Below are 10,800 nucleotides of genomic sequence, written 5' to 3' on the forward strand. Positions count from 1 at the left end.
GTGCTAAAGAATTGTGCTTAGTGGCGAATGTTGTGCTCTGACAGATATTCAAGGTACCTGACTTGCCCAAGTACAAATGTTTGAGTTATCCTCGCAGTCACATCACTATGTAATGCATGAAGATAGCTTATTATATTGACAATGATGATTTATTGATCCATTTCTTCCAAGACAACCTATTTGGGGCATCATTGGATTGGTACGTGAATTTTGAATTGGGGAAGATAAGAACATGGAAAATTTTGTCTAAGGCATTCTTGAATCAGTACAAGTATAATCTTGATATGGCTTGTACAAGATTGTAGCTATAAAATCAGTCACAAAGGTCTAATGATACATTCAAATAGTACGTACAAAGGTGGTGTGAGATGGCTTCAAGGGTCAGACATTCTTTATCATACATATAATTGGTAGATATCTTTATGGGAACTCTTCAGGGTTTGTACTATGAAAAGATGGTCGGTAGTTCATCTTCCAATTTTGCTAATATGGTCGTGATTAGAGAAAGAATAGAAAGTGGGCTCAAGTCAGGAAATACAATTGGCGGTAATAGTAATCAACAATCTGCAGCCAAGAAGCCTCCGAGTGGTTATACAAAGAAGAAGGAAGGAGAAACAAATGTTGTGATGGTAAGTGTTCCTCAATACCAAGCTCATATGGCCCCTACGTCGTACTTTCCTTATCCATATGTAGTCGCTGCTCAGTTCCAACAACAACCCTTCAAATATCAACTGCACATCTAGCAGCCTCCCAAGTCTCCACAACAACAACAACCTCCTCAGGGACAGGCTCCACAAACACAATATTAGAACAACAAAAAACAGAATCAGAATCGTCGTAATCAGGGTCAGAATCAAAATCAAAATCCAAGGCGTCTACAATATACAAAGATCCTTGTGCCGTACACTCAGTTATTTCCCTACCTGGTGCATGTAACAACCATTGTTCCTAAAGAGAACCCATCGCTAGTGTTTCCTTATCCGCCAAAACACAACCCTAATGTGTCATGTCTTTTCCATGCAGGCTATATTGGGCATTCAACCGAAGACTATTTTATGTTCAAGAATAGAGTACAAGAACTTATTGATCAAGATATTTTGTCTTTCATTTAGGAGAATCCAAATGTGAAGACCAATTTGTTTCCCAATCATAGTAGTCTGACAGTTAACGCGGTTCTTGAAGAAGAAAGAACATAAGTGGTTAGTCTAGTGGGTGATTTGAAGACTCAATTATCATTTATCTCAGAAAATTTATAGAAGCATGGTATTTGGGTTGGTGTTCATGACAACTGTGACATATGCAAGACCGATCCAGATAAGTGTGAAAAACTCAAGGGCTGTATCCAAAAGTTGATGGACTAAAGGGTCTTACAGTTTGCAAGAGCTAGAGTCGTGGAAGAAGTTTCTATCATTGAGCCAATCGAGATTATGTACCGAAAGAAGAAGATTAAGGATACAATAAAGAAAATACAACTCATCAACATTTGTGTTCCCGCTCCTTTTCCTTACCAAGATTCCAAGGAAATGCCCTGGAAATATGATGCAACTATTTATCTTGATGGAAAAGAGATCTAGTTTTTGATACAAAAATTGACAACATAGCAGGTATAGGTGGGATGACCCGAAGAGGTCGTGTGTTTGCGCCAAAATATACTCCTAAAGTTATTCAAGCACTAGTGGTGGTTCCTACTCCTCCTTCCCGGATAGGGACATATGTATTTACTCCCTCTATTCCAGTTGGTACACCTAGTTCCTTTATGCCAAAGGGTACTTCCAGTAGCACAGCTGAAGCGGCCACTTCTAAGGGTAAGAAGAGTGATGTCAAGATTGTTGACCAGTTAGGTCAAACTCCTTCCAAGATTTGAATCTTATTATTTCCACTCAGTTCGGAGGATCATCGCAAGGCTCTACTGAAAGTTCTTAACATTGCCCACGTGATGCAAGACATTACAGTTGATCAATTTGATGATGTAGTGGCTAACATCACTGCAAGTCAGTACCTTGGTTTTAATGAAGCAGAATTGGTAAGGGCCCTCTCTCCGGTTGGGGCTAAATTGTGAAAGTAGCTGAAAAACATGATCGCTTTGGTCTTGGTTGCCATATTACTTCTTGTCATCCAGGTGCAAGGGGTGTAAGAAGTTCAATCCAATTCGATTCAGCAGTGCAGGCTACCAGTATGATCTTTCTATGGCAATGGTGGATGGTGCAAGCTCCAGCAAGCCAACAGTCTCCGGTTTCGTCCGCAAGTGTCCTCTTGGATTCAAGTTAGACAACTAGAGAGCTATTGTGGTCCTTGTGGTATTTTCATAAAAGATGTAATGCATTTTGTTTTTCTCATCCATTGCCCTTGCCCGAGGCATGTGGATAGCTTGTAAGGGTTTCTATTATTTTTAAACACATTGTGAAATCAATGAAAGGCAGTTTTTTTACATTAAAAAACAAGATCCCTTTTATTTCTGTTTTTACTTTTTTCAATAAAATAAAATGGCAAAAGTTTATATTTCTTTGTTGCATTTTTTCAAAAGATTATTTATAAAATAAGCTCATACACATGCATAGCAAATAATTCCACTGAAAACAACTTGGCTATAATTCGTTGTAAATCTAGGTTTCTGATCAACCAAGCCGAAGACGACAGTGAGGAAGATTACGAAGTACCAGCTGAACTTGAAAGGCTTCTTGAGCACGAAGAGAAAGAGATTCAACCATACAAAGAGCCGATATAAGTGATCAATCTGGATTCCGATGAAGTCAGAAGAGAAGTCAAGATATGGGCGTCTCTCACAGAGTATGTACATAATGAGTTGGTCAAGCTACTTCGTGAACATGTTGATGTCTTCGTCTGGTCTTATCAAGGCATGCCCGGGGTGGATACCAATATTGTTGAACATTGCTTACCGCTCAAGCCCGAATACCCTCCAATTAAATAGAAGCTTCGCATAACCAGGCCAGACATGGCACTGAAGATTAGAGAAGAGGTTAAAAAGCATTTTAATGTTGGTTTCTTAGCCATTGTTGAATATCCCCATTGGGTTGCTAACATCGTCCTGGTTCGAAAGAAAGATGGGAAAGTTAGAATGTGTGTGAATTATCGAGATCTTAACAAAGCGAGTCTGAAGGATGACTTTTCTTTACCTCATATTGATGTTCTAGTAGACAACACTAGTCAATACTCAGTCTTTTCCTTCATGGATGGGCTTTCAGGGTACAACTAAATAGAGATGGCTCTAGATGATATGGAGAAGAAAACTTTCATTACACCTTGGGGAACCTACTACTACAAAGTCATGCCATTTGGTTTGAAGAATGAATGAGCAATATATCAGCATGCTATGATGACTTTCTTTCATGATATGGTTCATAAAGAGATTGAAGTTTATGTAGACGATATGATTGTAAAATCCAATACTAAAGACGACCACTTGGACCATTTGAGAAATCTATTTTCCAGACTCCTGAAGTTCAAACTAAGGTTGATACTGCAAAGTGCACCTTTGGAGTCCGATCTCGCAAGTTGTTGGGGTTCATTGTGAGTCAGAAGGGTATTGAGGTGGATCCCGTTAAAGTCAGAGCAATTCAAGACATGCCAACTTCTAAAACAGAAAAAGAAGTTTGAGGTTTCCTTGGACGGTTGAATTACATTTCAAGGTTCATCTCTCATTTGGCGGTTATTGCTACACGAAAAAAACTGACACTGAGTCGCCACAGAATTTTATTTATTCCAAAAGCGGAAAGGGAAAATATCGATAAAACCCCATAGTGAGAGGAAAAATTGGTCTCGCAACCAAAACTAGGGTTCGGAAGTCAGTTATGCGAGGGGAAGGTATTAACACCCCTCACATTCATCGTACTCGATGGGAACCATCTAAGTTGTCTACATGAATGGATGTTAATGTCTAAAAGTTTACTTGCTAAAATGGAAAATGGTTAATTTTTTTATTATTGTGCTCGCCAAGAATTAGGACCCTTATGCCTACGTATCATCATCGTTAGATGAAGAATCAAAGTTCTGTAGTTCATAGTAGAAAATGGTTATTTTGTTGGTTATTTTTACCTTGAAAAGGGGTTTGAGTGATGCCCAAATGCGCAAAAATGAGTTTGATGAGTTGATGTTGATTTTAGGTTTTTGAAAAGAGATTGTTTTGTATTGGAATTACACTAGAGACTATGGGTAGAGGTGAATATTTCAGACAACCAAGTCAAGCGTCTTGTGTCCAAAATACTCAAAGTAAGGGTAGGAAAGCTCCATTCTTACTCATTCTCCACAACTTAAGGCTTGTTGTTTACCCGTGATTTCTGATAAACAACCGCTAGTCCTCCAAATTTATATATTTTTGGTAACTTACAGGATCGACTAGATTGATCCTAGGACATGTGTCTCAAGAATTATTATTACGGTGATTTGACTCATGGTTAAGTTTGTTTCTGGTTTATGGACAACGAAAAGTGTTTTGACAACAATTCTAAACGACACTTATGACTTTATGAACAAAGTGAATGACAGTAACTTTGTAGTAAAAGGTTTTTTTAAAGATAACGAAAATACTTGGAAAGGGTAAAGATAAGTGACTCGAAGCAAATGCTTTAAGTTTTGAGAAAGTACTGGAATGAAGACTTGGCGAAATGTAAATGCAAAAGTAAAATTGATGATAAAATGCTGAAAATAAGGGCAATTCAACAGAATAAAAGGCAGTGAATAACTTTAATTTAAATGACTTGTATGAAATAGATAACATGAACGAAATTTGTGGTGTTCTTCATACATACATTTTCAGCGTAAAACTCTTTTCTCTCGCTCTGGTACTTCGAGTATATTTTGTGAATTTCTGTATATCTGTTTGAACGCACCTTGAATCTAAAACTAAGACCCCTATTTGTAACAATTTGACCCTAACGGCCTCTACATAGATGACTGTCACGTTCGACTTTTCAAGCGTTGCATGTCTCAGATGTTTCCACGTGTTGGTCTGACGAAACTGCTTCATTTGAATTTCAAATCTTCCCGCTTGAAGCTTCGACTCTGTCAAAACGCCTACATCGAAGAGAGCTTTGTGGAAATCCAAAATCTTCTAAGTCTCAGGCTTCGACAATAAAGAATTGTTCACCCATGAAAAGAATCAAACAGCTTCGACACAACCATCTTTTATTTATTCTCCAAAATGCAACACTTCCAAAGAGCTTCAACTATTTGTCAAAATCTCCAGTTAACACTTGTGGCACATGATTCTATTCATATATTTATTGTGTTTTGAATATGATAAAGAAAAGTGCCACTTGAAATTGGATCAAGGGTTTATCGTTTATTGCTTTGAAACAGTGAGGTCGACCTAATAACAATGGAAGAGAAAATTACAACCAAAAGGGGGAGGGATACATGGAAAATTACAAGGAGAATAATATTAAAAATAAGGGGGCTCATTGTAAGGTAGCCCAAGATAAAGCCTTGTGTGTGCAAAGTGGTCTAAGCTAACAAGTGGATAATTGACTCAAAACATGTCTCCCTAGGATAGTGCCATGAGTTATATTCTTGCAATAAAAGATTACAAGTCCAAAGAAACTCCAAGTCAAACAATTGGTCAAATAAAATAATCCAAAGTCCAAATGCAATGGTCCTAACAAGTCCTTTAAGTCTAACATTAGGTCACAAATGATACGTCTTTTTGGTCTTTTTATTTTATCATGTTTTTGTTCTTTTTAGTTATTCAAAACAATAAAGAAATTACAACCAAAAGGGGGCAGGATACATGGAAAATTACAAGGAGAATAATATTAAAAATAAGAGGGCTCATTGTAAGATAACCCAAGAGAAAGCCTTGTGTGTGCAAAGTGGCATAAGCTAACAAGTGGATAATGGACTCAAAACATGCCCCCTAGGGTAGTGCCATGAATTCCATTTTTGCAATAAAAGATTACAAGTCCAAAGAAACTCCAAGTCAAATAATAGGTCAAATAAAATAATCCAAAGTCCAAATGCAAGGGTCCTAACAAGTCCTCTAAGTCTAACATTAGGTCACAAATGATATATCTTTTTGGTCTTTTTATTTTATCATGTTTTTGTTCTTTTTAGTTATGCAAAACAATAAAGAAATTACAACCAAAAAGCGATGGGATACATGGAAAATTACAAGGAGAATAATATTAAAAATAAGGGGGTTCATTGTAAGGTAACCCAAGAGAAAGTCTTGTGTGTGCAAAGTGGCCTAAGCTAACAAGTGGATAATGGACTCAAAACATGTCCCCCTAGGGTAGTGCGATGAATTCCATTTTTGCAATAAAATATTACAAGTCCAAAGAAACTCCAAGTCAAACAATAGGTCAAATAAAATAATCCAAAGTCCAAATGCAAGGGTCCTAACAAGTCCTCTAAGTCTAACATTAAGTCACAAATGATACATCTTTTTTATTTTTCTATTTTATCATGTTTTTGTTCTTTTTAGTTATACAAAACACTAAAGAAATGACAAGAAATAAAATTGCATAAAATAAAGGATGTATGAGGTAAGTGGATGATGATGAACATAAATGTAAAGTGCTTGAAATAAAATGGACAATAAAAAGTATATTGTGGAAAGTAAATTGCGAGAATTTAAATGGTGAAGAAATAAAATGTAATAATATAAAAGTTAGAAGTTAGTAGTTAGTGAGAAAGTTACAAAAGGTGACCACCTAGGGATTTTCTATCCACAAGTCAAAGGACTCGAAATATGGCACATTAAGGGATAACCTTGTCATACCCCAAAATTTTCCCTAACTTTTTAATCTTTTCATTCAACCTTTAAATTGAGATTCATTTGCACATAGTCATTCATAAGCATCATCCATTCAGGTTAATACAATCTCATAGATTTCAAAGCTTATAGTTAATTCAAACTAGGCTTTGGTCTGAAAACCCTAATTTCATGCTCTATTGGATCTCAATTTATAGAGTTTATGTCATGGCATTCATTTATGGATTCAAAACCCTAGTTCTTGACTTTGGGTATTCGTTATGCCTTGAGTATGTATGAAACCCTAATTCATTGGGGAAGAGGCTCTTAGATTACATGTCTTCTTGCTTGGGATTCAATCTGGTGTAAGGTTGGTCCAGACAACCATCCATATGGTGATTTCAAGATTCATAGATCTTGAATTCATGTTCGCATTGGTATATTAGCCTTTTGGGTCCTTGATTTGTCATTTGGTTCAGGGTTTAATCTTGGGTCATTTGTCTGGGGTCATTTGTCTGGTGCCTAAAAAAAGCATTATTCCTTGGTCTTTAATTTAAGTCTTTAGTGCATTGGTTACTAACCCATTTTACACAAGAAATCCCTAGTTTTTAGCTTACAATTGACTTTGGTCAACTTTTGACTTTTTGGTTAACTAGTTGACCAAAGTCAACCATTTATTCCTAAATCCATATTGTCTCGACTTTTATAACATTGATCATTATCTATGCCCCTTCGACTCCCTTTATTTTTATATCCATCATGGCGTTATATTAATTCCATATTGATTTTAATTTCAAAATTGGTTCTAATTTCAAATTAATTTTATTTGATTTTAATTTTAATTGGTTTTTTATTTCAATTTGATTTAAATTGATTTTTAATTGAGTCTAATTTCAAATTAATTGTGGAATTTCAATTTGATTTTGATTTTTCAAATTGATTTTAATATCAAATTTATTCTAATTTTAAATTAATTTGATTTTAATTTTAAATGAATTCTAATTTTAAATTGATTTTAATTGTTTTTAATTATAATTGGATTTTGGATTTTCAAATTTGATTTTTATTGATTTTTATTTTAATTGGATTTTGATTTCTAAATTGATTATTTCAATTTTCAGATTAGTTTTAGAAATTATTTTAGATATCCATTATCCTTTTAATCATCATATCCATTTAATAACCATTAACCTATAACTAAATATCCATTAACCCATTTAATATCCATTAACACAATAAAATATCCATTAACATAATCAAAACCATATCCATTTTAACAACCAATGTACATCTTAATATCCATTCACCCTTAACCTAAAAGTTGAAATTTACACTTGATCCCAACCTGCAGAATGGTGAAAAACACAGCACAAATGCAAGTTCAAACTTGAACCTAACCTGCAGAAATGGTGAAGGAAAACGCAAACACAAGTTCTTTTTGGTTACAATTTACACTTTTGACTTTTTGGTTAACTAATAAGAGTGTCAAAAGATAAGATGTAGAATGCAAACACAAGTTCCACTTGCATGATTTTCCAAACCAATAAGTAATCCATGATAACAGAAGTTGCACAACACACATAGAATCAAAAACTCTCAACTGAATTTGCAATTTCTAACTAATCAAAATGAATTTACAACAGAACCTGCATTTAAAGGTGAATTTGATGTGAATTTCTAACAGAATTTGATAACAAAAAAAACTATAAATACTTCACCTTCCAATCTTCTGCAGAATTTGGATTCTTCCATCTCCTTCTTCAACCTTCCTTCAATCCATTTTGCATCTTCAACAGAATTCTCCATCCTTCAATCTTCATCATTCTGTAAACCCCACTCCCCTTCATCTTCACCAACTAATTTTCTTCATTCTGCAACAGAATTTCTCCTTTATGTAACCATCTTCTTCACTCCACCACAAGGGAAACGTAGCGAGGCTTTAATCTTCTTCTTCATTATTCCTCAACACAGAAGCACAAAGAGATCAAATCAAAAACACTAAGAAGAAGAGCGCATCGACATGAGTTGGAAGAATGAGAGGATTCAAAGACAACCCGGTGAGTGAAGCAGTTCGGATTTTTCTCGCCTTCGCCGGTGACAACGATTTGGACCGGAGAAATCCCCTCTCTCGTTGGTAAGTCTCGAAATCCTTTCTTCCCATAGATGCGTGTTTCCACCTGATATTTAGAATTGAAACAACTCTAAATCGAGATCGCTCACTTCGAACCAAATCATTTTTCCAGGATTGATTATAGTCACGCTCAGGAGTTAATGTCGGAATCAAAGAAGCTTATGCGTCCCTTGAAGGCTAATCATAAGAAGCCAATGAACGAGCGAAGGAGTTGAACTCTATGAAGTGTGAATCCACGGTGAGATTTGAATCCACTCTGATCGAACGGTGCTCCAAGATACGGAGATGCGCACGCGACGTAACACTTGGACGGAGGCGTGATGCGAAGAAGTTGAAGAACTGTGAAAACGCAGTGATGGTAATGATGAGTGTGGTGAGAGCGCCGCTCTGGGATCTTCGAATAGGATTTTTGGGTGGTGGTTTTTCCTTCATGATTGAACGTTCCCTTTTGTTTCAGCTTGGTTTAACCTAGAATTTGGTTTGGGCCTTAGGCCCAAATAGACTAACCCTTGGCAAATCCAAGTTTTCTATCCACACCCCTTCGTGATCCATGGCACCCTCTCAGTTCGTCAATTCTTGATGAGCCAAGATCTTTAGGCCCATGCATTTTGGCATACACTTTTCTTGACCAGCTATGCAGCACCTGGACACACCTTCTATCTGCACCCCTAGGACCGTTGGACCTCAGCCGAATGAGGTTGATGGGCCTCCATCTTGGGGCCTATTCAGAACCTTCCAATAACTTCTGTTATACTGGGCCTGCATCTTTTCCTGGGTCCAATACACTTTCATGTGTTATTGTTATTCAAATTTAATTAGAGTTTATATTATGATTAGCAATTTATGTGGGATTTAGGTAATTAAAATTAATTAGGGGATAGTTTATGGATTAGATTTAGGATTAGGAGATATTAATCTTGGTTAAAAATTGATTAGTTAATATACTTTTTAGAAGATTAGATGTTAGTGTAATTAGGCTTAATTAAATTTTAGAGTTTATTAGTTTATTAGGTTTTTAGAAACATTAATTCATTAGGTTCAATTAGTTCATTTAGGAAATTAGAATTAATTTGATTTATTAGAGTTAACTTTTTTTTGCGTGATTAGAAATTTAATTCAATGTTTCTCTAATTATCCAAATGTATGCAAAATGACTATTTTACCCCTAAGTAGTAAAATCTTGATTTTTATGCTTGTTCCCTTGGTTTAGGGCTTTAATCAGACTTGTCTGATTTCATTTAGATGATTAATTTCATAGGATATTATTATATATAATTCAATTATTCATGTTAATCTCATTGATTAGTGTTGACCAAAGGACAATTTGGTCAACCAAATCCTTTCTAATCGTGTTGTAAGCCCCAGGCATATTTCAAGTGATCAAAAGACCCTTGATCACCTGATATGGCAATTTCATTACGCTCAAACTATTATGGATACACTGAATCTCAAGAGCTCAAGACCTCAAGGTTCAAATACAAGATCAAGACTTCAAGTCAACCTCAATCAAACATAGCTAGCAAGGTGGACTACTTTTCAAGCACTGCAAAGGTATCAACACTTGTCGATCATAATTCAAAGTGTGTGGCACGAGCCTTAAGCAATAGAGATGAGATAAGACTAAAGAATTCCTACCCTCATTCTGAATATCTTTGGATGTGGGACATTTGGCCCGTGGCTAGTCGTATTCGCCTCTATTCATAGACTTTAGCACGATTTGAATTACACGATTGTCAAGTCTTCTCCTCCAATGAGTAGCACTACATCAGTATGATCAACAAAAATGACCTCATGTCAGCAACTTGCTAATTTTGGTTCGAGTTACACGTTATGAGCCTTAAGAAACGAAGAATGATGAGAGTGGAGAATTCTTATCCTTGTCTAGAATATCCTTGTGTACGGTACAAATGACCCAGTTGCTCAAGGTATTCGCCTTTGTTCATAGACTTTAGTGCAATTTGAA

General features: G+C 35.9%; 1 long non-coding RNA gene across 1 annotated transcript; it reads right to left on the reverse strand.

The window, feature by feature from the left end:
* Positions 1 to 7,908: 7,908 nt before the first annotated feature.
* On the reverse strand, positions 7,909 to 9,407 carry LOC127094668 (uncharacterized). The gene is made up of 2 exons (XR_007792636.1): positions 8,425 to 9,407; positions 7,909 to 8,104 (listed from the first exon to the last, which is right to left on the reverse strand). It is a non-coding gene; the product is annotated as an uncharacterized LOC127094668 (long non-coding RNA).
* Between the last annotated feature and the right edge of the window lie 1,393 nt (positions 9,408 to 10,800).

This window comes from Lathyrus oleraceus, chromosome 6 (assembly GCF_024323335.1).
Source record: "Lathyrus oleraceus cultivar Zhongwan6 chromosome 6, CAAS_Psat_ZW6_1.0, whole genome shotgun sequence".
NCBI lineage: Eukaryota > Viridiplantae > Streptophyta > Magnoliopsida > Fabales > Fabaceae > Lathyrus > Lathyrus oleraceus.